Here is a 23334-nt window from a genome sequence, read left to right on the forward strand (position 1 = left end):
AGCAGAGAGTCTAAAAGTCAGAAAGCCTACAGCAATGAAGCGATGAGTCGGTTGAGGTTTTTGAACGGCATTCATGTTTCAAGAGGGGAGTAGCACGTCAGGAGCAAAACCAGGTGGGTTTTGTTTGACATTTTCGGGGTTGTGTATCATGAATTTGTGCCCCAGGGTCAGACTGTCAACTCAGAGCTCTCCTGAGACGTTTTCAGGCATCGGAGGGAAAACATTCAGCGCAAACGACGGCGCTTTGGTTTACCAACATGACAATGTGCCAGCTCAGAGCAGACTGAAAACATACGTGTTTCTCGCCCACAACAACACAATTTGTCGCTCCCCTCCTCACCGGATGTGTCTCCCGGTGGGGTCTTTCTGTTCCATTCAAAACTCTGATGTGCGGTCTCTGCTCAAGTTTCAGGTCTATGTTCAAAATGGTCGCGTACCAGTGGTCACAAAAATGTGTGCAACACAGGTGCTGATGTTGATCAAGCGACGTAACATTATATATTTACGATATTATATGTTATTATTTAAATATGTTATAATTTCTCTGTTCTGTGCACGTCAACACACATACAAATCAGAGATCACAAGAGCTTTCTATTAATTAATAGGTTTTCTCCACTAGAAGAAAATTTGATGTAAAAACAGACCACACCAGCGTTTAAAATATCCCTCAACATGTTTTTTATTTTTTTATTTTAATTTTTTATTGTTTTATTTATGTGAGCACCTAAATGAATCTCACCTATGTGAATATAATTGGTAAATTACCATTTTGTGTTTTTCTGGTCAATAGGGAATTGAGAGAGACTTAGAAACACAAAAACCCTTTTTCAAACTCATATTACTCCCATATTTACACTGCAGTGGGGTGCCACAGCATTTCTTTTATGAGGGTTTAGATCACATGCTGTTGACTTTCAGTTTCATGTTAAATAAAAACTATAACTTGATTGCTATCAATTGCTCTTCATTTACTGTGTAAGCTATAAAATGTCTGGTTAAATTCTGGACTGGGGACCACAACTAATGGAAACTGACTAATAGGACGGGCGATGACTTGATCATTTCAAGGGTGACTTGTTTAAATAACTGACACAAACTTCAGTTTCATTTAAAAGTTAAGAGTCACAAATAAGTGTCTGTAATGCCTCGTGCTCTATTTTTTTCATTAAGAGCCAGACTTATACTCCCAGAATCAGATAAAACTTCAGGGCCTAACCAGTGAGGCTCGCGTCTGAAATAAAGGCTTGAAACAGGCATAAAAATTGAGGAACTTCTTATCTGTGGCTAATCACCAGATTTAGTGTTGTGTTTAAAATTGTAAGCCAGCCATACATTTTTTTGGTCATTTTGTTTTACTATCATTGCACGATCAAGTGTTAGGCCAGAGATATGCTTGCTTTAAACTGCGCATTCACATGCACATGATAACCGCCTCGTGTATCCTGCATCTGTTTGGAGCGTATGCCACCCCCCCCCCCACACACACACTCTCATGATCTCAGAATCAGCAAAGTAGTGACTCCTTCACTTATCGCCGTCTCCATCTCCATTTTTTACATCAGGCGAATATGGATGTTCTAATTATATGCTTGTTTTTTTTCGGGTGTGCCTTCTTGTGGAGTAACGAGGCAAGTATGTGAGCAACAACATTCACTGCGCGAACTGCTGGTTCAAAAGCAAGTAGATCTCCGGCCTTAGTCTGCCATCACTGACAGTGAGAGCCCTGCGCTGTTATGTTCTACTGACAGCTTAAAAGCACTCTACAAAAAACAAAAACACGTGGACATATATATATATACACACACACACACACACACACACACACACACACACACACACACACACACAGACGCAGTTTATCGGGCCTTTCATGTGCCTTCCTCGTGGGAGACGTGGGAGCCGTGGAAAGAATTGGCAGGACGTGGCTTCGAAATGTTCCCGTGTGTTATCAGGGTGAAAAACCACAGTGTGCAGCCACTGCACATTCTGCTTGCAACACACTGTGTCTCGAGCGTTCTCGCTTAAACCAGTGCTGTATGTGCTCGCAGTCATGAATGGGATGAGTGTGGGGAGGTCGAAGGTTACGGTACCTTGTTTTACATTCAGGCCCACACTTAAGTCCCCTTCATCCTGTTGGGACTGTAGGCGATTTTCTAATGTTTTGGTTCAGAGAAACTTTGCAGTTTTCTTGGCTTCCTGTTTTTCTTGACTCCGCCGCCAGTGATCCTCTAATGCCTACTGAAGGGCTCAGCGGGGGATCCTGCTTCAAGGGAATCGTCTGTATGTGAAAGTATAAGTATTGGCTCTGCGTACGAGGTGAGGTGAGGTGGCAAAACACTTAAAGAATCTGCCCTGTGATAGAAATATTTTCTAAATCCCTGACCTCCAACACTACCCAACTCCTCACAGTTGGACCAAGTTTGTTGTGTGCCGGGAAAGGGTGGTGGGGGGTTGGGGGGCGGGGGGGGGGGGGGGGGGGGGCACAAGAGGCACATGATAAGAGCTTTTGCTAAATACCTTAAATGTTAATTTTGAGAGTTGTTTTGCTTGGGGACAATTGCTGGAAATAGCCCCCACAGACATGGACTTTATCTAAAGAGGGAACATTATCTTTAGGGAGGTAACGTGAATATACAGCAGAGACACAGCCATCGCTATCAGTACATTCAAATAAATACTACCTAAGCCACAGAGTCCTACTTTTATCATTTTTTTTATGTCAAGCACTACATGTCATTTTCTTGCTGTAAAGCACTTTAAGCTTAATTTCTTGTATGAAAGGTGATATACAAATAAAGTTTATTATTATTATTATTATAATTATTATTATTTCTGTGGAACAGCAGTGACAGCCATGGTTTCATACATCACATGTTGCATATTAATAGCATCATGCATACTGAATGAAGGCAAAGGTGTTGTGTTATATCTCCACCATTTTGAGATATTAGTTTTTTTTTCTTCCTGACAACAACTTCTGGATATGTAATGTTGATGAACAAAAATTACTTTTATGATTTTAATCAATACCAAGAGAGAATTTAATTATATTTTGAAGTTTTTTTTTTTTATTGGGCTAGGTTGTGTTAGTGCATTTCACATGTAATACTTTCCAACTTTGAAATGTTTTTTGGGACTGCATGAACATCTAAAACAGTAGTTGTGTGCTCAGACTTGTATAAAATAAAATGATATGAGAGAAGAGCGTGTCCTTTTTAGGATTTGGAGAAGCATTTGGATTGGGACCATCCAGTCAAGCCTATTATGACATGTTCAGTCTTGAGACGGTGAGGATCTGAATTGGGACACGTCGTAAAGCCCTGAAGCAGAGGGAAGTGATTTAAACGCAGCATGTCAGTTTGTGCTCTCTGAATGATAATTTGGGTCAGCATTTAACTTTTCTAGGCAGCGAGTCACATGCATTGAAAGCATATTTGTTCTTATAGATCACCGATTATTTTCTTTCTCTAAAAATCTTGTTTGGTCAGTCTGTCCTTTTCAACAAAAAGGGGAGTCATTCACTGTAATAACCTGACATCCACATTGCCATTGTGCCTGGAAAATCATCTCAATTCACTGGGGAATGGCAAATTTGATTAACACTGATGAGATCTGTTGGTTTACCATCCGTACAAAACCAATTGTAAACATTGCCCCCTGATTAAATCCTAATAAAGCCTCACAATACTTCTGTTTGTTTTCTGCTATAATTGAAAAAGAAATGAACAATCCAAATCCAGTTTTTTGAACAGTTGTTTAGTGCACGACAATTGAAACCGCAACAGATTTGGTTCAAATACAATTCTCTTTTATCAACAGAATCTGAGGCCTCTCTCCTCCCGGCACGAAAAAAATCTCCAAGGCATGAAGGACACAACAGCAAGCTAAAGCAAGTCAGCCAGTTAGGGCAGTGGCAGCCTCGCTGAGCATGGCTTAGCTCTGCCTAACTCAGCATTATCAGGACTGACACATTGGTTGGGCACTCCACCTCATGTTGCCAGCAGTGCCAGTGCTGGCCTCACCTCTGCCAGGTGGCTCCAGCACCTGGTGGAGCTCCTGGGCTACTTCAGAGGTTCAGAGCTGCTCACTGAGAAATAGGTTTGATACCACTTGCATGAAAAAGAGACAGATAACAGGGAGCAAGCCAGAGTTTGTGAGGGTGTTACTTACTGTTCAGCTATGTAGGGTGGTGAACACTTGTTTGTTTATGACTTCTCTGAGAGCGCTGTGCGTGTCATTGGCAAAAAGCCTGCCAGACGGATCAATGATGAGGAGTTGCTGCTGCAGCAGCCACGCTAGACATGCCCTGATTTAATTTGCCTGCTCTCCCTGGATGAGGTTAATACTTTGATTCTGATGCTACTGCACTCGAAGCAAATCAAAAGTCCTCCTGCCTGGATTATAATGACATTATTTAATAATTGTATTATATTAATCAACACATAATAGCATATTAGTGAGTAAATGAGTCAATGAACTACAACGGATCTGACAGTCAGCTTATCTGCTCACTGAGTAGAAATAAATTGCAATGCTTTTCTTTTTGGTTTCGGCTTATATTATTTATTTAAAAAGTAGAAATATAAAAAGGACAAAAGTGATACAAACTGTGAAGGTGATACAAACCAACTCCTCTGAAGAGGGTTTAAAACAAATAATGAGAGCAAGATTTCTTCTGTTAAAACCAAGAAGCTGCCAACAGTGCTGTCACCCATTGGTTTGTGAACTGCCGTCCAGCCTCCAGTTTAAGATTTTGGCTGTCATCATCTTGCTATTTTGGAGTCAGAAGAGACCATAGTTGGATGTGGTGGGGAGGAGCGAAGGGTGGATCTGACTCGATCTGACAGGAATCCAACAACACTACGCTCCACCTACCTATAGTGGAAACCTGACTGGACCACGGGGCTCTCAATCAAAAAGACACGCCCCCAAAAACACATCTCTTTGATGCTTATTTTCTAATTAATGATGGTATTATTTTTAGATGGCGCACCAGAAAACTAATAAGGAGTGACTTTAGCGAACAACACTATTATGACCTGTGGAAAAAAAATTATTGACTTTGTGTTTGATGACAGAAGATTAATGGGAGTCTATGGAGCCAGAGCCTTTTTGAAGCCGACCCCGAGTGACCCTCTCTGGTATTGCAGTTCATGGCACTTCCGCGTTGGCCTCATTTTTTATCTTCCTCTGCTTCACCTTCTTACGAAAGCTGATTTCTACTCAAAAGTTTAGAAGCCAACATCTAAAGAATTTTGAAAAGTATAATTTTGGTGAGTTTTTTGGAATAAAAGCTCAGCTGATATGCTTCTCTAACCACTTTAAGCCATGCATTCATCCTTGTGCTCCACATGGTTACACCACTCATTCCCTGAAGGTTTAGAAACACATAGAAAAACATCAGAAGAGAGCGATGCTAGTGGGATACACAGTGAGCTCAGATTCCCATTTGAAGCATCTATTTTTAGACTCTATGAAACAGATCTGCCTCTAGTGACTGTAAAAGCATTGTAACAGCAATAAATATAGAGAATGAGTAGGAGCTGAGTATTTACTCTCCTGCAAATATCCACAGCACAGAATCATTGCTGCAGTATTAAGAGGGTTGGGAAACCAAGGACAGCCTTCTAACACTTCAATAAAGACATTCATGAACTCAACTTTTCCCGTGGATCTAATAAGTCTAAAGGTCTAATAGCCTGGAGTGCTTTCCTTTCAGGTGAATGCGCTTGTTCTAACAGGTGCTTAATAATAGAGAGGGAACGCAGTGGAAATGGGGATACAAGCCTCTGAGCCACTGTAAGCAGGTACATGGAACACAATAGGATTAGAGAATAGATTGATCCTGGCTTTGTGAGCTGCCGTTTAGCCAGATTACCACAGCCACCGTTTTATTGTGTGGAAATTGGACAGAAATTTGTTTTCAATTTCCCAACCATTTGAATTGCATTTGGGCATGCCTGCTTTCTGTGTGCGACACAGAGGAGAGGCGGGGAGAGGAGAAATGTGCTCTCTACAGTTTCATAGGATTAACCAGTTTCCCTGACATGATTGAGTCACAAGTGGCACTAAATCAACTGTATTCATTTGAAAGCCTGACATGAAATATGGAGACTTACAGAGTTGCAACAAACTGGGCACGCAAGTTTGACACTAACTTAAAGGAGTAGTGTTGAATATCCTTGTGTGCAACTTTAAATGACTTCCATAAGACTCATTTTTCACATACAAAGTGCAACCTATATCGATTGTATGCAGACTGAGAACAGGTCACTGGAGCTGCGTTTATTTTCTGTCACTTCCTCAGCAACTGTTGAAGCATGTATGCATAAGAGTTTAATAACAGAAATATGCAGTTTCCACACGCTTTGTCTGAAACGCACATGCTGCAGATTTGGGGAAAACCAACGTGCGTTTGCGGGCATAAATTCTTGCTAATTATGTGTTGTTCATTTTAGGATGTTTTGCCTGCATCTGAAAATTGATAGCAGAAGTGAATAGTGAATATGAAACACAAAAAGAAGATGGAATAATGAGGTCCCAAACCGTGTATGAGGCCGCTCTAACTTCTGAATCCCATTCAACAATTAATAATGGCTATGACGGCAGTCTTTTCCTGACCCAACCTCAGTAAGTTATTAGTTTTGGAAATCTTTCTAGAAAGAATATTATGCATCCTGGTAGAAAGTTTGGACAGCTATGATGCTGAAACATCACTGTGGGAATATTTTGTCTTGACTACTTTTGTAATAGCTCACAATACTTTTCTTTCATTCCTCTTGATCTATTGTTACCGTGTTGGTCAAGCCCAGTTATGATACGCTGACATTTTAGAGATTCACCCAGAGGTACTACAGAAGACTGAGCCCAGCTAGAATTTGGCTGTCATGATAACGGCTGTGACACAAGTTTAGATTGGGCGTTACAATAACTACCTGCACGGGATTGTGTGTGTGAAGTAAATTGTGTGGTTGTGATAGTAAACCTATTGTACTCCTGACTCTCTTTCTTAATTAAATCAGGCCTGATAAACACTGTCTTGGCTGATACAGTGGCCACTGCAGCCATATCAGGCATGTATCTGCTTACAGTAGATTCGGCCATAAATATATTGTGAGCAGTAACCATATCCATAGCCATAACTTCAACCCCCACAGCCAAGTGGAGCAGCTGCAGCTGTGCTCATGCCAGCATCTGAATCCGAGTCCAGCCTTTTCAAAAGAAGGAGTGAGAGATAAATCCATAAAATGTCACATCTTCTCTCTTTTCTGGAATATTTGCTGGGTGTTTTCCTAAACTAGTAGTGTATTATAACTGGACTGGACTAACACACTGATTGTTCGTGGATCGGGCGAAGAAACACAAATGTTAACCTAAGATCAGCTAAAAGCTATAGTGTAGAGAATACAAAGTATGTTCGCAAAAAACTAAAAAAATTAACAATTAAAAAAAACAACAACAACACTGGCAGTTGATGTTAAAACGTGTTTTCATTGCACAGGTTTCATAAAATCACTCTTTATAACTGTGAGAGTTCTGCTTTAAACTCGGCTAAACTGAGGGTTTAAATGTTCTGTTTACATTTCATAGGTATAGGAACGCTGACGATCCCTAACACTAGAATTTATTTTTGGGCCAGTGTACAGCACATCAATTTGATGAGATGAAGCTCTTCTCTAATTTGTAATCCCACTTCATGGTTAGACTGATAAGACAGCTGTATTATTGCATAAAAGTGTTGCCTGGCGCTGCTTAACCCGCACTCAACTCCCCTCACATTGTCTGACTTCAATGTGCAGGAGTCATGCCGTGTATTGAAAAAGCTCAGCATGCCGCACATATCCATCCATTTGTTATTATTATTTGAATTGCATTGGACTGTGGTGACTGCGAATTGGAAATGGGAAGGCGAAGCTGAGACCACCTCAGCCCCAGTATTTTAGGCACGGTTCTGCCTCAGTGAGCCAGGCTGATTGGGATGCAGCGGGGTCTCTGCCTTTCTTTCCCTCTTGCTTTCTCCCAGTGTCTCCTGTTCTGCTCGGCCTGAAACAGACATTCTGATGAAAAACAGAGGGGGCCAAAATGTTTATGAAGGCAGGGCACATGCAGGAACACCCGCAATCACGGAGTACATGTCTTGTGTTTCTGTGCAGTGCATACACAAAAGTGCTTTCGGCGGAGTTGCTAACAAACCCAGAATTTCAATACTGTTCCTATGCTGAAGGAAAAAAAAAAATCAGTTCAATATTTAGTTCAATAATAGTATTGAGATTTCCTTCCAGCATCCCCCCTCAAATTGTAGACTGCACCCAACAAGAAGAAAGATAAGGATAAGGAGACAGATAATAGGAGGAAGGAAGTCTTGAATAGAGAAGAGCTGCAGTCTGGAGCTTCACTGTGGTTTCCTCTGGCTGCTCAAACCACAACAACAGTGTCAAACTGTCCACCACATCTTAGAGCAGGTCCTGTCGTACAGCACAGTGCTGCTGCATGTGAACCAGCAGAGGCTGGTTATCACAGTGAGTAAAAATGACATTTAATAACTAGGGTGACCAGGTGTCCCACTTTATACAGGACTGCAGCATCATCCTTTGTCCTGTGTGCCACATATTGTGACGATGTCCCACATTTTGATTGGCTCTTTTCTAGAATCTGGAAATACAGCTACAACAAAGCAATTCCCACAGAAACCCTAAGATGACTAACAGACCGATTAGGAAACAGCAGCTAAAATAACTCTTGTTTACCTGACTGTGCAGCCCTCCCAATCATACAGGTCAGCAGACTGTGATAAGAAGTTAGCGCCGCATAATACTGTTTACCGCAAAACCTTATCTTCCTTTTATGCTTACTGTGTTTATGTGTGAGAGTTTGGAAGGATGCATTGAAATAAAATATTTTGTTTTGGTAAAGGCCTAACCTTCACCGTCTATTTGAATGTTTTTATTTTTGATAGACATAGAAATGTTAGACTACCTCTCAGCATTGGTTACGTGTCCCACACAAACATACTCTTTGCCCCGCATTTGGTTTGTTGGGATCTATCCACCCTATTAATACCATATATTTTTATGATATTTTTTCCCAGCTATTATTAGTGGAGGATAAAAGGCATGTTGGTAAATATCATATATCCCACCATGAAGCAAAATGCAGGGATAAAGGGACTGATTGTGGTACAAAAAAAATAGAATCCTAATTCCTGGATTGGATGAACTAGGAATGAACAATAACATACTAGCCAACAGCTGTAGAGGCTTCAATTAAGGAAAAAAGAAAAAAATCCCAACAGCCTAAAGGTATAGAATGCAAACACAACCATCCACGAACAGGGAAAGAGCTCTTGGAGTTGAGCAAACGAAGCAGGTGGCGTCCCTCTGGCCCTGTAAATCTGTGAAGGTGTACGTTTGGTATTAACTCGACAATTTCACAGATATGCTTTCTACTGCATGTGTTTTGCTTTATGTGGTTTCTTCCCCAAAAGTCACCCCCTCCCCAAAAGAAACATTGAATATTTCTCATTTGTTGTTACATTTGTGATGTTTTCCTTGTTCCTCACGTACCTTGGAAACTGTTAACATCGATGTTGAAGTGAAAATTAGGGCCATTGTGACAGAGGGAATACAGCTCCAAGAGCAAATATCAAATAAATAACACACACACACTCGCACATAGTGTGTCCGTGTGTCAGTCTCTTGTGAAGCCCCGTACCTGGCCTCATCCTTCTCAGCATCTTTCTTCTTCTCACACCATTCTGTCACTGGCTGCCTGGCTGTTTTCTTGTCTCTCCTTTCGAGCTAAATATCACTGTGCCCTCTCTTTTGATTGCACATTTCACTGAAAGGTTTACTGAACACTGGAGTCACCAACCTGTGGCCAAAAAATGAAGTGGGATTAAAAGGAGTAAAGATTGCTTTTTCTGTACATGCTGTGCTGACACACTTTCATCTACTGTCTCGATCGCACCGATACTGATGGAGACCGAGTCATGTTCACTTGCAGTCTTGACTTTGTTTCCAAGTCAAGTGCTTTTCACTTCACTTTGAGATGTGAAGATGAGATTATAAGATGTGCGCCCCCAGTGTCTTCTTGATCTATAAACCGACACGTTATGAGGAGTCAGCCAGGCTTACGATGAAGATTAACCCCACATTGTTCTCTTTGTGTTTGTGTATATCGCTCTGTAGCCCAAACGTTGTGGAGAACAAAACACCTTCGGAACATGGCCAGGATTATCATCATCTCCATGGCGACTGTCTCCTCCACCTCTCGCTCCTTCCCTCTACTCCTTCACTTTCTCTGTGTGGGTAATCTGTGGCATTCGCACTGCAGCAGCTGCTCATTCATCTCCCTTCCCTGCCACAAAATCTGAATTCTGAAATTGCAAAATAAGTAATAAACAAGATTGACTGCAGCTTCCCTATTGATTGCTGCTCCAATGTGCGCGCATGATTTGTAATACCACCCCTTTACCCATTCAGCTCCTTCTCATCCTCCGACAACAGCGCCCGGTCGCCAGGCCACATAGACAAGGCAAATTATGATGGGATAGGAATCAATTTCTAAGATGTTAAGCTCCTTGTTCTCCCTTGGCTATAGGGGTTTAGAAGTGAAAGGAATCATGTACTCAGAAAAAGACACAAAAAAAACCCCTCAATTATGCTTTTCATCTCAGGGTGATTGTACCAGACACCAGCATGCTTCCACTGAGTAACAGTGCCCACAACAAGATACAACTGCAAGTCTGAATATGACTTCACACTTCAATATTCATAACTTGCTCCGCAATGAGTTGAATGTTGCTGTTTATGCTCTAAAGGCCCCATACTGTATAAATTCAGATTTACATTTCTTTTTTTGTTATATAAAGCAGGTCTAGGAGCTATATTAATGCTGTGAAAGTGAAGAAAGCGTACATACAGCAACTGCGCTGTTTGGGCTTGTGTAAGTCATATGTCCGCCATCAGCATGTCCCACTGTCCAACCTTTTCTGAGGAACAAAACAGTCCACAGTCATTCTGTTGTGGAGGTAGCAAGCTACAATAGCTGTGGTTGGCCTGGATGTGCGTCACTCAGAAAACAGACAATCAGAAGAGAGGGTCAATGTGCCTTAAAGACACATTGATACCAAAACAGTCTGTTTTGGGTAGACTTTCAGAGAAACGCTTAAGAGATGGAAAACTATATTGAGATGTTTTTTTTACTAATTCAAATAACAGAAATGTCTTATTTCTATTATCAAGAGAGCAAATAAACAACCTGAAAACTGTAAAATATGAGACCTTTAACTGGAAAACAGCCTCGTCTTTTTATTGTTCCTTGATTAACGAAGACCACTTCTTGCAGCTCCAGTTGCTCTTTGCAGCATCTACCTCTCAGGAATAACACTTCTAAAACATAGAGGACAATGTATAGAGCCGTGCTCTCCTTAATGGAAATGAGGTTAGACTGTAGACTTTAGACTACGTGCCTGCTTGAGTCTCATTGTGACATTTTTCAGATGTGTGCACTGACATAAGACAACCCCCCATTTGACACAGTGTGTAGTGACAATTTGTTTTTTGCCAGGGACCAAAGACTTTGATTTGTTATTCACAGATAACAGCGTGTGTGGTGTGTGTGTGTGTGTGTGTGTGTGTGTGTGTGTGTGTGTGTGTGTGTGTGTGTGTGTTGTGTTGTGTGTGTGTGTGTGTGTGTGCGTGCATTCAGCATGCTTGCTGCTATACATGAGCAGAGAAGAGAAAGAGGGGAAAGAGAGAGAAAGAAATAAGAGTATTTTCGTTGCCAGGGCTAAATTCCACCGTGCACCGCCAGACATTTAAGTCCAATGAGATGCAGAATCCCCCCCCTTTTTTTTTCCTACTTCTTTTTCTCTTGGTTATGCTTCCGCTCCTCTTATTACCATGTTTACAACTTGTTGGCGCTCTGAAAGCTATGTTGGCTTTGGTAGCGGCGGCATGGAAAATAAAAGGGAAGGAATTTTGAAAACATGTCAGTGAGTGCGCTGATATAAGAGGATCAGACATGCAAGAGTGGAATTGGGCCCTTAAGCATTCCAAAAGAGAATAAAGGGCGAATTATCATTTAATCCCACCCTGGTCAGTTACAAGTAAAAGGATGAGTGGAGAGAAGAAGGGTTCATTTGTGGTACAAAGGGAAGGGAACAGTGCACTGGGAATGGTATCAGACAAAGGCTTGTGGCGTGGGAGGATGAGGAAGATGGTGGTGGAGGGGTCATGCATCCATCTGTAAGGCAGTAAACAACAGCGGAGCCACTCGAGTAGAACAGGTAGAAAAGTTCTTCTTTCCTCACATTCCCCCGAAGAGAATCAGCTTCTTCTCCATATTTTATCACTTGTAGACTCAGCGAGCAGCGCGGCGATGACAGGGACAAGAGCCAGAACAATGTGAGACGAGCAGAAAATTCTGATTCATTCACTTTCAAAATGTGTTTGACTTGCATTGCTACGAGATCATGAATTTCGAGAGTTTGCCTGCAACAGAGTGGAGTCATGGTGTTTTTTTTTGTTGCAATATTTCGGGGTCCCTGTTTACTGTCATGCATGAGAAAGCAGATTTTGCACGCCAGTCCTCTGTGAAAAATATATGTTGTACTGTAGATCATCACTTACAGTTTTCGGCATACAAACAGCTGTATGGGTTTCATTTGCAAAATGGCCTCATGTCACAACACTGGTCTGAATAAAAGTTAAACATGATTCACTGTAATGCATTGAGATAAGGATAGAAGTAATGTCAGTGAGTGCGGGCCTGTTTGTTTCATTATGAGAGGGCTGCAGAGATTGTGAGAGGCACAGGAAGAGATAGTGAATGTGTGCGTGTTGAATCCATCGCTGACTATCTCACTTGTGAACATAAAACATCCCATAACAGGAGAGGTAGGCTCTGATACGCACTGTCGAATAAATAAATGTGGCCCTGACTCTTATTTCCTCTATAGGGAAAGACTTGTAAACAATAACGAGAGGCTTTGTTTGATCAGGGAGGTAAAGCTTTCCCATCCAAGGAAACATACAGACATGGCCCTGCTAGTTATGCCGAGGTTGTTCTTGCGTGACCAGAAATATATCCAAGGAGACCGATGGGAGGCGATGCAGGTGCTCTGCAACTGCATGGTAAATCTACAGCTTCCTGATTTACAGGTCCCTCAACATCCAGGTGCAGGTCCCCATGAATGTAATATCTCCATCAGAGAAATATTATTGAGGGTGAAGAATGTGCTGCTTGTAGACATATAATGACAATGTATTTCTGGAGGTGGATAACTGTTTTCTTTGGTCTTTTATCCATGTTTTTATTTTTTATATGTGAATAGTTTTCCAGGTGTAGTAGAGGCACAAAACTGAAGCTCAGACTGTCCCTTCACCATCACTTCTAACATACAAAATTTACTCTCAATGTTCCATTTATGGAGGTGTTTAGTTGTGTCTGAATCATTTCTTAGTGTAGAAATATATTCTTCCACCTTTTTGTCAATATGTATGCCCGGAACATGATGATTTTGTGAAGCCTCGGGGCCTAAACAATCCTTTTTTCCCATAAGTATTAACCACATTTATCAATAAATAAAGACTTTAGTCTTTAATAGTTCCAAAGTCTTAGTCAGTACATGTCAATTATGCAGGGTAATGAAAGGTCATCAATGTTGAGGAGCAAATTGAAGTTGCAGAAAATTAAACTGACAACTTAACACAAGACAAAGATGGCAGTGAGAGAGAGACTTTTGGAAACTGACTTGATCTCCAAAATGCTTTGTGTCATTCTGCTCACCGTTTCTCCTTGGCTGATTAGGCGCCATTGGCAGAATCTTTTCTTTTTTTTTTTTCACTTCAATTTAAAATTTTCAAGCCCCGACTCATGCCGTATTACCATTATCACTAACTGCGAGACTCCATCGAGCTGTCTGGTACCTGCGGACATGCGTGAAAATTGCTGCAAAATGCTAGTCTAAATGTAAATGGACTCAGGTAATTGTTATCTTTTGTGAGTGGAACTTTTCTCATTGACTACTCTTTTTAGCGTATTCAGATTTTTTTCATTCAGCATAATTTGAATTTAATGCCACAGACGCATGGTGAAATAGGGTCATACAACCTGTTAAAAAATGTGTTTTAGACACTTTAACCTCTGTGTTTGTAAGTGCCTCTTCCTTTGAATAGAGTATCAACCCCAGTGTTTAGTCTGTGCAAACTATTACAGTTTGTTTGATGATACAACCAATCTATTTATGATGGTAATAACCTCTTCCCTGTTTTGTTGCGGTCTTGTACAGCATTACTATAAAAAGAGGCCTGCTTATATGCTCCCCAACAAGCTTCTATATCTTTGGCAATACCTGTGTCCCCATCTGCTCTCAATTTGTTCAACACGGGCAGAAATCTCGATCCTCTAATATCCATTTTTAGAGTAATGTTCCATGAAACATATGATTTTAAGAAATGTGAAATTAATTAGCCCAGAAACATGACAGAAAATGTGACTCACAATAGGCAGAAAAATACACAGATAGGATCTGATGGAGCGGTCTTCGTATTGTTTCCTTTTGATCCGGCTAATGCTAAGCGTGTAAAAGTCTTTCAAAATGCCATGGATTTAGATCATTGCTGCAGATAAGTTTTGACCTTCAATTAGCCAGGTTTGTTTTATTCCTTCTACGCCAACCAATCCTGGCCCTTCCAAGCACTCTCTGCCTGCAGTGATTTACTTTTCTTTCTTTTTTTCCCCCTCCGTCTCTTTTTCTCTCCATCGCTCAAACCCACACACCTCGGAGCAACACCAACTCCCCGCGTGACATGCGTCATGCGCCGAGCATCCACCGCTGATAAGCAAACCCCCCTCAACACAACCACCAAAAACTGATTTCAGGTCTCCAAAGCAGAACTGTCCATGGAGGACTATCTCCACAAAGCTGCTACGCATGAGTTGGCGAGCTGTCTCATTGATCTGCCTTTCCTCACAGTCCAGTCTGGGCATTCACTCCTGTTTGCTACGCCTTAGCGAGTCCACTTTGGAAAACATCACCCATGGGAGAGAGGTGGAGGAGATTTTAAAAAACTATCTCACGCTCCCCAAGAAATAAACTTTTACTCCAGCCAACCGCTGCAGGCTGCGCGCAGTGATGTCATCTCATAAAATGGTAATTGTATTCGCGCCATGCAGGGGAAACAAGCAGGGCTTTACATATGGTGCCATGCACAATTAGATGAAGGAGGCTAATCTGGCATTGATGCTAGCACATGCGTTAATACGGCTGTGTGGGTGCAAGCATGATCTGCATTTAAGTGAAACCATGCATGCTCTCCCACATCATGCCAAAGCTACCTCGTGTATAGACTGCATAAAGTGACAGGGTTCAAAGTTCACAGCATCTTCCAGGGAATCTCGTATGCCCCTTCACCTACAAAACATACATTAATGCACACCATCTTTCTTGTTCATTCAAACACCATTAAAGAGGAGCAATTATACCTTTCCATATTTTCTGTATTTTATATTGAATGTTACATTGTCAGATATTCATATTAATTAAAGGTGGTCAAAGTTTCAAATAATGAGGGAATTGCTTTGAGAAAAAGACTGCTCTAAAAACTCGGTTCATGACGAGGTGACATCTCGTGACGGATTTCTTTTTGCGGTCATCCACTACAGGCACAGCACACCAACAAATCCCAGACCGCTGGTGCAGGAAGACACTAAAATTTACAGTTGTTTGGCAACAGTAGAATAACAATTTACTATCTATATAAGTGCATTTCCTACACATACACCTATCAAGAGGGATATATACAGAAACAATTTTATATGTGGCTTGTGATTGAAACACTGTTATGTCACATGGATCTTCACACAACCCACCCTCATATTCAGCATCAAATTTGGTGATTTCAAGTCAAGAATAAGAAATTATGTTTGTAGGTTTACAGTTTCTTTCTGTCCGTAATCAGTGCCAATAAAATGAGGCGGGCGTAAGGAGCAACCAATTGCGATATCACTCATTGGTTTTGTGCGATTGGCCGTCACCATCTTGTTATTTTGAAGCCAGACGGGAGCATTTTTGGACATACTGGATCTCCGCCTGTATACTGGAAACCTGACAGCACCACAGGCCTGTCAACAGACACACCCTAAATATACTGTTTTTTATGGCCTAATATCTAATTAATGATGGGATTATTTTCAGATGGACCACCAGAAAACTAATAAGGAGTGACTTTAGCGAATGTCACCACAATGACTTGTAGAAAAATTTTTATCGACTTTGTATTTCACAAGAAGTTCAATGGAAGTCTATGGAACCAGAGCCTTTTTGAAGCCAACCCCCTAGTGGTCCTCGGTGGTATTGCAGTTTAAGGCACTTCTGAATTGACCTCATTTTTCAGACCTGGAAGCTACGTCCTTTTTTATACACAGTGTATGGGCGGAGGTCACAAGCACTGTGTGCTGCCACTCAGCAGGCTTCCTGGAAGATGGCCAATCAGAAAAAAGTAGGCTTTTTAGGAGGGGGAGCCTTAAAGAGACAGGAGCTGAACTGGCTTTTTTTCTTCAGAGGATGAACTGAGCGCCTGCAGAAAAGGCCAGTCGAAGTTAAATATGGATTTTCTTTTGGAACTGTGAATCACAAAAAAGCACAATATTGTAAAATAAAAATAAAAAAACGAATATGAGGATGGTAGATCGCTTTTAAATTATATCTGAAAGTAGTAAGTCGAAGGCAGTGATAAAGCTTCATAGATGAACACTTAAAATCAGGTTTAAGTCTTTTGTTTTGTGCTTTTCTACTACTTTTGGTATTTTGCGACCTCGCTGACTGAACATTGACACAAACGTAAAAAACAGTGGAGCATTCAGACCTTCTTGACTCTCCCTCCCTCTCCTCTCCTCCTCCGTGGGCTGGTGAACAGACAACATTCACACTCTGCTGCCTTGTTGTTGGGTTGCATTTTGGCCTGGCATTTGTACTGCTCCTGTTGATGGGTGGATGGGTGTTGTCTTCTGTAGTTCAAGGTTTTTTACCAGAGCATTGGGACCTTTTTGTGGGTTTAGAATCACATTTCTATAATGGAAGATCCACATGTTGGGAAAGGGGGTGAGTCATGCCTGTAATGTGTGAGTAAAATGAGTGTAGTGGCAGGGGGTTGGACGGGTGAGCCAGATTTGGCAGTGTATATGACTTGTTTATGCCCATTTATATTAGTCATATGGACGTAAACCAAGAATCTAAATGTGTAGTATAGTAAAGCACTATATTTAACTAGGTTGCCGTCCCTACTTTTGTCATGTTCTACCCCCTTCTTTTGGTGTAAAATAAATCATTTTGTGCATTTTTCAACAAAGATTCAGAAAGTGTTACTTAAGGAAACAATTTCTATAATTTCTGCAGAAAACAGGGAAAAATGCTTTTACCTTGTTATTTCGTGGTTTTGGAGTGACATGAAGGTCCCAAGGATCCGCAGTACTAGCCTGGCAGCCCAGACCCGGACTCCCTGCGTGAAACCCCTAAACCTATATGGGTCTGGGTGCACTCCATGGGGAACCGTTGTTGTATCATCCTACTGGGGGTAGACCTGGGTTTAACATTAACCAATCAGCATGCGCCAAAACTGGTCAACATTCTGCCACATGTCAGTCTTTGGAGGGCTCTGCTGGTACTCGTGGGGTAAGAAATGTGTAAGTTTAATTCATATTTACACATTTACACTATTATTATCTGCAAATTGGACAGATGATCCTGTGCTAAGGATTCTTTTCAAGAACTATCTCCTCCCATGGGTGTAGTAGCTTTGATTTGATTAAACCTGATCCCAGCCTCTCAGATATCATTTAAGGCTTCTGGCGTCAGCATTATCTATGTCATCAAGCAGACACAAAATGGGCACTTTTGTTGGATTTGCCGGCTGGCAAAGTTAAAGGTCAGAGATCAATGTTTTTCATCTCAACAAAGTTCTGCAAACATGATATTATCTTGTAAGGCTTCCTGTAAGCTCCTAAGTCGAGTTAGCGATGCATAAACTGTACACACGCTCTATGAAACCAAGGAAATCAATCTATGTTTACGGATAAGTGATGGGATCTGAAGTGTATCATTGAAGCTAACAGCTGCTCTCTTTGTCAGATGAGGGATATGTGCTATGAAACCTCTTGGAGGATGGGGAGGTAGGTGGGGGGGGGGGGGGCACTGAGCATTTAAGATGTGATAAGGTAAATGCTCTGTGTTTAGACAGCGGTATCATTGGCCCTCTCGGGTCCACTGTCAAGGAGGTTAACAACCAGGGGCCCAGACAGTGATTAAACATTTACACAGGACACCTTAACCCGTATATATCAAATGCTCTCTGCAGTATAGGTCTCTGACTGTCCAGCTCGTCTTACGCCTCTTCCAAATTCCTGTCCCCGTCATCAGCCTTCTCTGTCTCCAGAGCTAAACAGCACACATGGGAACTGTAACCCCCTGGAAGCTGCTCATATTTTTTTCATCATCTTCTTGGAATGACATTGCATGAATGCATTTTCAAACAATACGGGTTAAAAATGGCAAGAAACCCGCCCTCCTGGATTCTGAGCATTTATGAGGCGACTCATTTCAGCAGAGGACAACTGATTTAGTTCCTGTGGCAGCCGAGTCTGCATTCACCATTATGTGTATGGTCAAAATCGTGTGTCATTCAAATGTTATGAGCCACACTTTGCCAGCCAACATAACCAAGGAAGCAGAGCTTTTTTACCAGCATCCTGATATGTTGAAAAGCCTGATCCGGAAAGGCTTTTATAAGCTCTTAAACTGATTGACCATATCGTCATGGCCCCAAAACCTCTTCCAGAGTGGTGGTTTTATTTGCAAGGCCTGGCCACTGAAAAAAGGGTTTCCGTTTCACCACAGGCAGAACGTGTACTTTACCATAGTTCCTCCCCTTCTACTTCAACCTCTTAATTTGTATAATGCATTGAGAAACAAAGCACAGAAAATACGAAGAGTGTTTCTTCCTCCCGTGTTATGCCCAACAATTTACTTTCGAAACTGGAGGAATTGGAAGATTGATCAATATATTCTTACCAACAGGGGCCCCGAAGCTGCTCTGCCACATCCTTTAATAGCCATTCCCTCACGACCTTTTCACCTGCTACCTTCTTCAGCTGTTCTTTGTCTTTCAGCGTATCTCATTGGTGTTTCAATTGGATCTGTTGAATCAAGCAAAGGACAACTAGGGTTTTGTGGCTAATCATTACTGCCTAAAGGCACCGAGATAGGAGTCGACTGACACTTTACCTGGCATGTAGCCACCGGCCTTATATGTACTTATATTGTTCTCGTATTGTTCTGCTCCAGTCTCCAGGGAGCTTTTCCATGCTTGATATAAACCTCAGGGTGTGTTTTAAAGATGATATTCTAGCGATCGATATGAACGAGTGTGGTCATTGGGGACATGGCCCTGTTTGGAACAAGTGCGCTGCCATGTAAGACTACGGAGCGAACTATGGGCGCTCAAATCACATGACAGGCTCCAGGCTCTGGTCTGGTTTCAATTTCAGAAAAATAAATCACTCAACTTAATACCTGCCTCATATAATTCCGTCGCTACATCTGTGACCGGACTACAGACTTGGATGAGGGATAAACCACAATGTGCACAGCATATCAAGAAAAAGAAAGTGAAAAAGAGGGATGGTGGTGGGGTAAAGGGGGGGAGGGGGGGTAGGAGGGAAGTAGCTTTGGATGAGAGGCCAAACACGAACGCTGGCAGACATAAAGGCAGGATCTGTCTGCCTCCCAGTCGCGCCTATCCCTTTTTTCAGCTCGGGCAGTTGATAGAAGTTGAGGATTGGGTTACTCTGATTAGAAGATTGCACAGGCTGACGCGCCAGAATAAAGGATGAGCAAGCCATGCTGGATGTAACCCAAGCTAGTACCTAGTCCCCAGGTTAATTGGTGGGATTAGAGAGACAGGTGTTCATGGCTTGTCCGGGAAGCAAGTTACACCTGAAACACAGGTATTGATGGGGACTTCAGCGTAGCATGAAATTGACACATTATGCACCATTGTGTTTCTCAGGAAGCATTCATGGATGCACTTAGAAGCAACCTAATATGGCGTAAGCAAACTCGCACATGTATCAACTTGTATTCTCACATTTACACAAGCTAATTTTCACTCCACACAGACACAAAAATATTTGGCTCGAGTTGTCCTGATCTGAAAGGCTAATGTTTTGGGAAGGGGAGGATTAAGATAAGTCTTTAATTTGCTGCATCTTTCAGGACTGTTGTGTACACAAGCTTTGGAGATTAGTCTGGCAAACAACTGCTCAATTAAGAAGTGAAGATAAAGTTGCAGTGGGGGTCCAAATACTTGCAGAATGCAAAATAAACAAAACAGGTTGCCACAATCACAATCAATTTGTAAAACGGGGTAATTAAAGGCTTGCTTTATCTGGTTGCTTGCTTGCCACCCAAAAAATTAAAATACATACAAGTCCACTATAGTTGGGCTTTAACCCGAGTTTGGAGCAACAACATATGTTATGATATTAGAAATATATTTAACTGATCTTTTTCAGAAAACCTCTATACTGAGTAACTATGACTACCAGGCTGCCTGTTCATCCTCACCTGAAACTAGACACCTGAACAAAGCCTGTGAAAGGAGCCCATGATTAGGCTACAAAGAGGCCATTCGGTCGAACCGGACTTGCACAATGCCGCAGGCCCCAGCTCTACTTTGCAACAATGTCTGACCATGTTTCCCACTCGCCTTTCCCTTTTCACCAATGTGCCTTTTCTCTGGGAACAAATCTTTCCAAAACTTACAATATGCAGGTGAAGTGACAGGTGACAGCAAAGAAACACACTGCCACACTCCACTCTGCTCCTCAGCTGGATGGTATGGACTTGGACTTGGCCTCGGCAAGGGAAACAAAAAGTGAACGAGTCTCTTTCTGTCACTGGCTGCTCCTTCTCCTTTGATGCTTTGCTTCACTCTCCTTCACCCCGCTGGTCCCGTATGGACCTTTTAAAACTTCATAACAGGTTTACAGCATGGCAGATTCATTTAACATTACATTACACCACAGGAGCCCTGGCCTGCTGCCTCCAAACTGAGGCAGGAAAGGAAAAATTACACAAAGTGCAGTGGCCAAGGCCCAAAACTCTCAACCCACTCAGAAAACGAGTGGTTGCGCACTCCTCTGAAGCCAACAATGGAAGCCTCAGCTACAAGTTGATAATCCCTGCCATGTTTTATGTGCTCATTAAGTATGGATTCATAATCGTGTTAAGAGCTTGCCGGGATGATCTGACTTGATGAAGAAGAAGGCGGAGCCTGTGTGTAAACAAACACATTGCGCTCATCTTTCACTGCGAGGGCCTTTACCAGGGAGCAGATCTGCTTTAATGAATGAATAATGAAGATGGTGATGTACGAAGTGCTGTATCGCATGTCAGTATTTACACATTTGTGTGGTTTCAGCTCTGCCTGGAACTCTGTGGTGTCAGTAGACATTTGATGTTTGTGTTTAAACAGCATGTAAAAGAGCTTGGACCAGATCACACATTATAATCGGATAGAAAGCCAGAGTAAAACAAAAAAGGTAAAACATACATGCAAGGTTTCTAATGCAATCAAACAGCAGGGAGAGACACAGCGTGGACTGTTAGGGTCGTGAAACATTGATCAGAGTACATTTAACAGTAGATCAGCTGCCATACATTATTCTACCAGCCAAAAGTTTGAGTTCAGCCACTTGATATTTATCACGCAGTATAGGAACCTAATTGGGATAGATGATTACACCTGCCAAGTAGGTCATTGTTTGTTTTTGATGCGGTTTGTGTGTTGTTTGTTAGCAGGATTACTGAAAAACGACCATGTTGTTGGGTTTCAGTCTACATTATCGTATGGCCTTTACTTTACTGTCTGAAGTGCCCTGAGATGACTTGTAATGTGATTTAAAGGTGTAGACATAAAATTTTATTTAAAAATCCATTAGATGGTACCAAAGTTCAGTAGTGACAAAACATAGGGCAAGAAAAAAAACATGATGGCCACCTATTATATTCCATATTCACGTGTACCAGTACTAAATGGAAATCTAGTTATGTCCAATAATAAGCAGAATTAAAAACCTGGTTTCAAGCAGGTTTATTACAACATTTAAGTGGTACATCCCTTTTGTAAGTCATTAGTATGAAGTGTTGATGCTACTGCAGTGTGTGGTATGCTTCAAATAATTGTTGGGATCAAATAATCAATCAAATTAGTAAGGTGAATGAAAATGGGCTGCTTATCTGAATTGGTTGGATGTATTGTCTAATATTGAGGTAGTTACTGACAGTAGTCGGATATGGCACAGCCACACCTAAAGGACTTTCAACATTCCTCACATCAAGTAAACTTCTGTGCTTTCCCCCCAATTCTTAATCTGCTGTGCGTCTGGTGACATTTTTCAACTTGTGAACTTCTCTGAAACCCCCCCTATCTGATTTATCACGCTCAGAAATTCCCATTTTCCTCATATCTGATAGGCAGTTGACAGCTATGGGCCTCGTAATGATTGGTCGAGAGAGGCTCTGCTTAGCGGGCGATCAGTATGCTCAGTGATGGGTGAGGATTCCATTAGGGGGAAATTAGGAAACTCAAGAATAGGAGTGGCAATAATGGCTGATATTAGACCTCTAAATCATCGGGCTCTCAAACCGATCCTGCCTGCCCCTCGTCCCTGCACTTCTTCCTCACTCTCCCGCTTGTTCTCGTCTTTGAGACCTTGTCAGATTGACAGAGCTAGATCAGTCGGCGTGTTCTCTGCAGACTCCTGGCCCAGCTGTTGATAAATCAAGCCCTCTTCTCTCACGGCACCAAGGCACACATAGAGAGGAGGACACACTATCTACACTGTCTAGACCAGGGACTTGTGTTATTAATTTTGCAGAGGGGGCTCTGCAGTGAGCCTGAAGGCTGAGGGAGACAGTGTGCATGTTCATTTGAGTGTGCGTGTGTCCGAGTGTGTGTGTGTGTTTATGCATGCTTAAATATGTCACAATGAAATTCGAACGAAAAAGAGCAGAACAAAACCAATTATTATTATTACGGGAGAAAAATATCTATTATGTGTTGTACAGTATTGTAACCTTTAGATGGTGGTACACATGAGCAACTTTGTTTTATCAGTGAGTGACAGAATTACTGCTGACAACTGTGTTAACTAGCAGCTCCTTTTTTTTTTACTGGTGGTGATAAAAAAAAAAAAAAACACATGCTAATAAAAAAGTGTGTGAGCTAAACATTAAGACAGAGATAAGCGGACATATATGTAGTTACA

Source organism: Embiotoca jacksoni, unplaced genomic scaffold (genome assembly GCF_022577435.1).
Source record: "Embiotoca jacksoni isolate LCO1_2020_lvr unplaced genomic scaffold, fEmbJac1.0.p SCAF_19, whole genome shotgun sequence".
Taxonomy (NCBI): Eukaryota; Metazoa; Chordata; class Actinopteri; family Embiotocidae; genus Embiotoca; species Embiotoca jacksoni.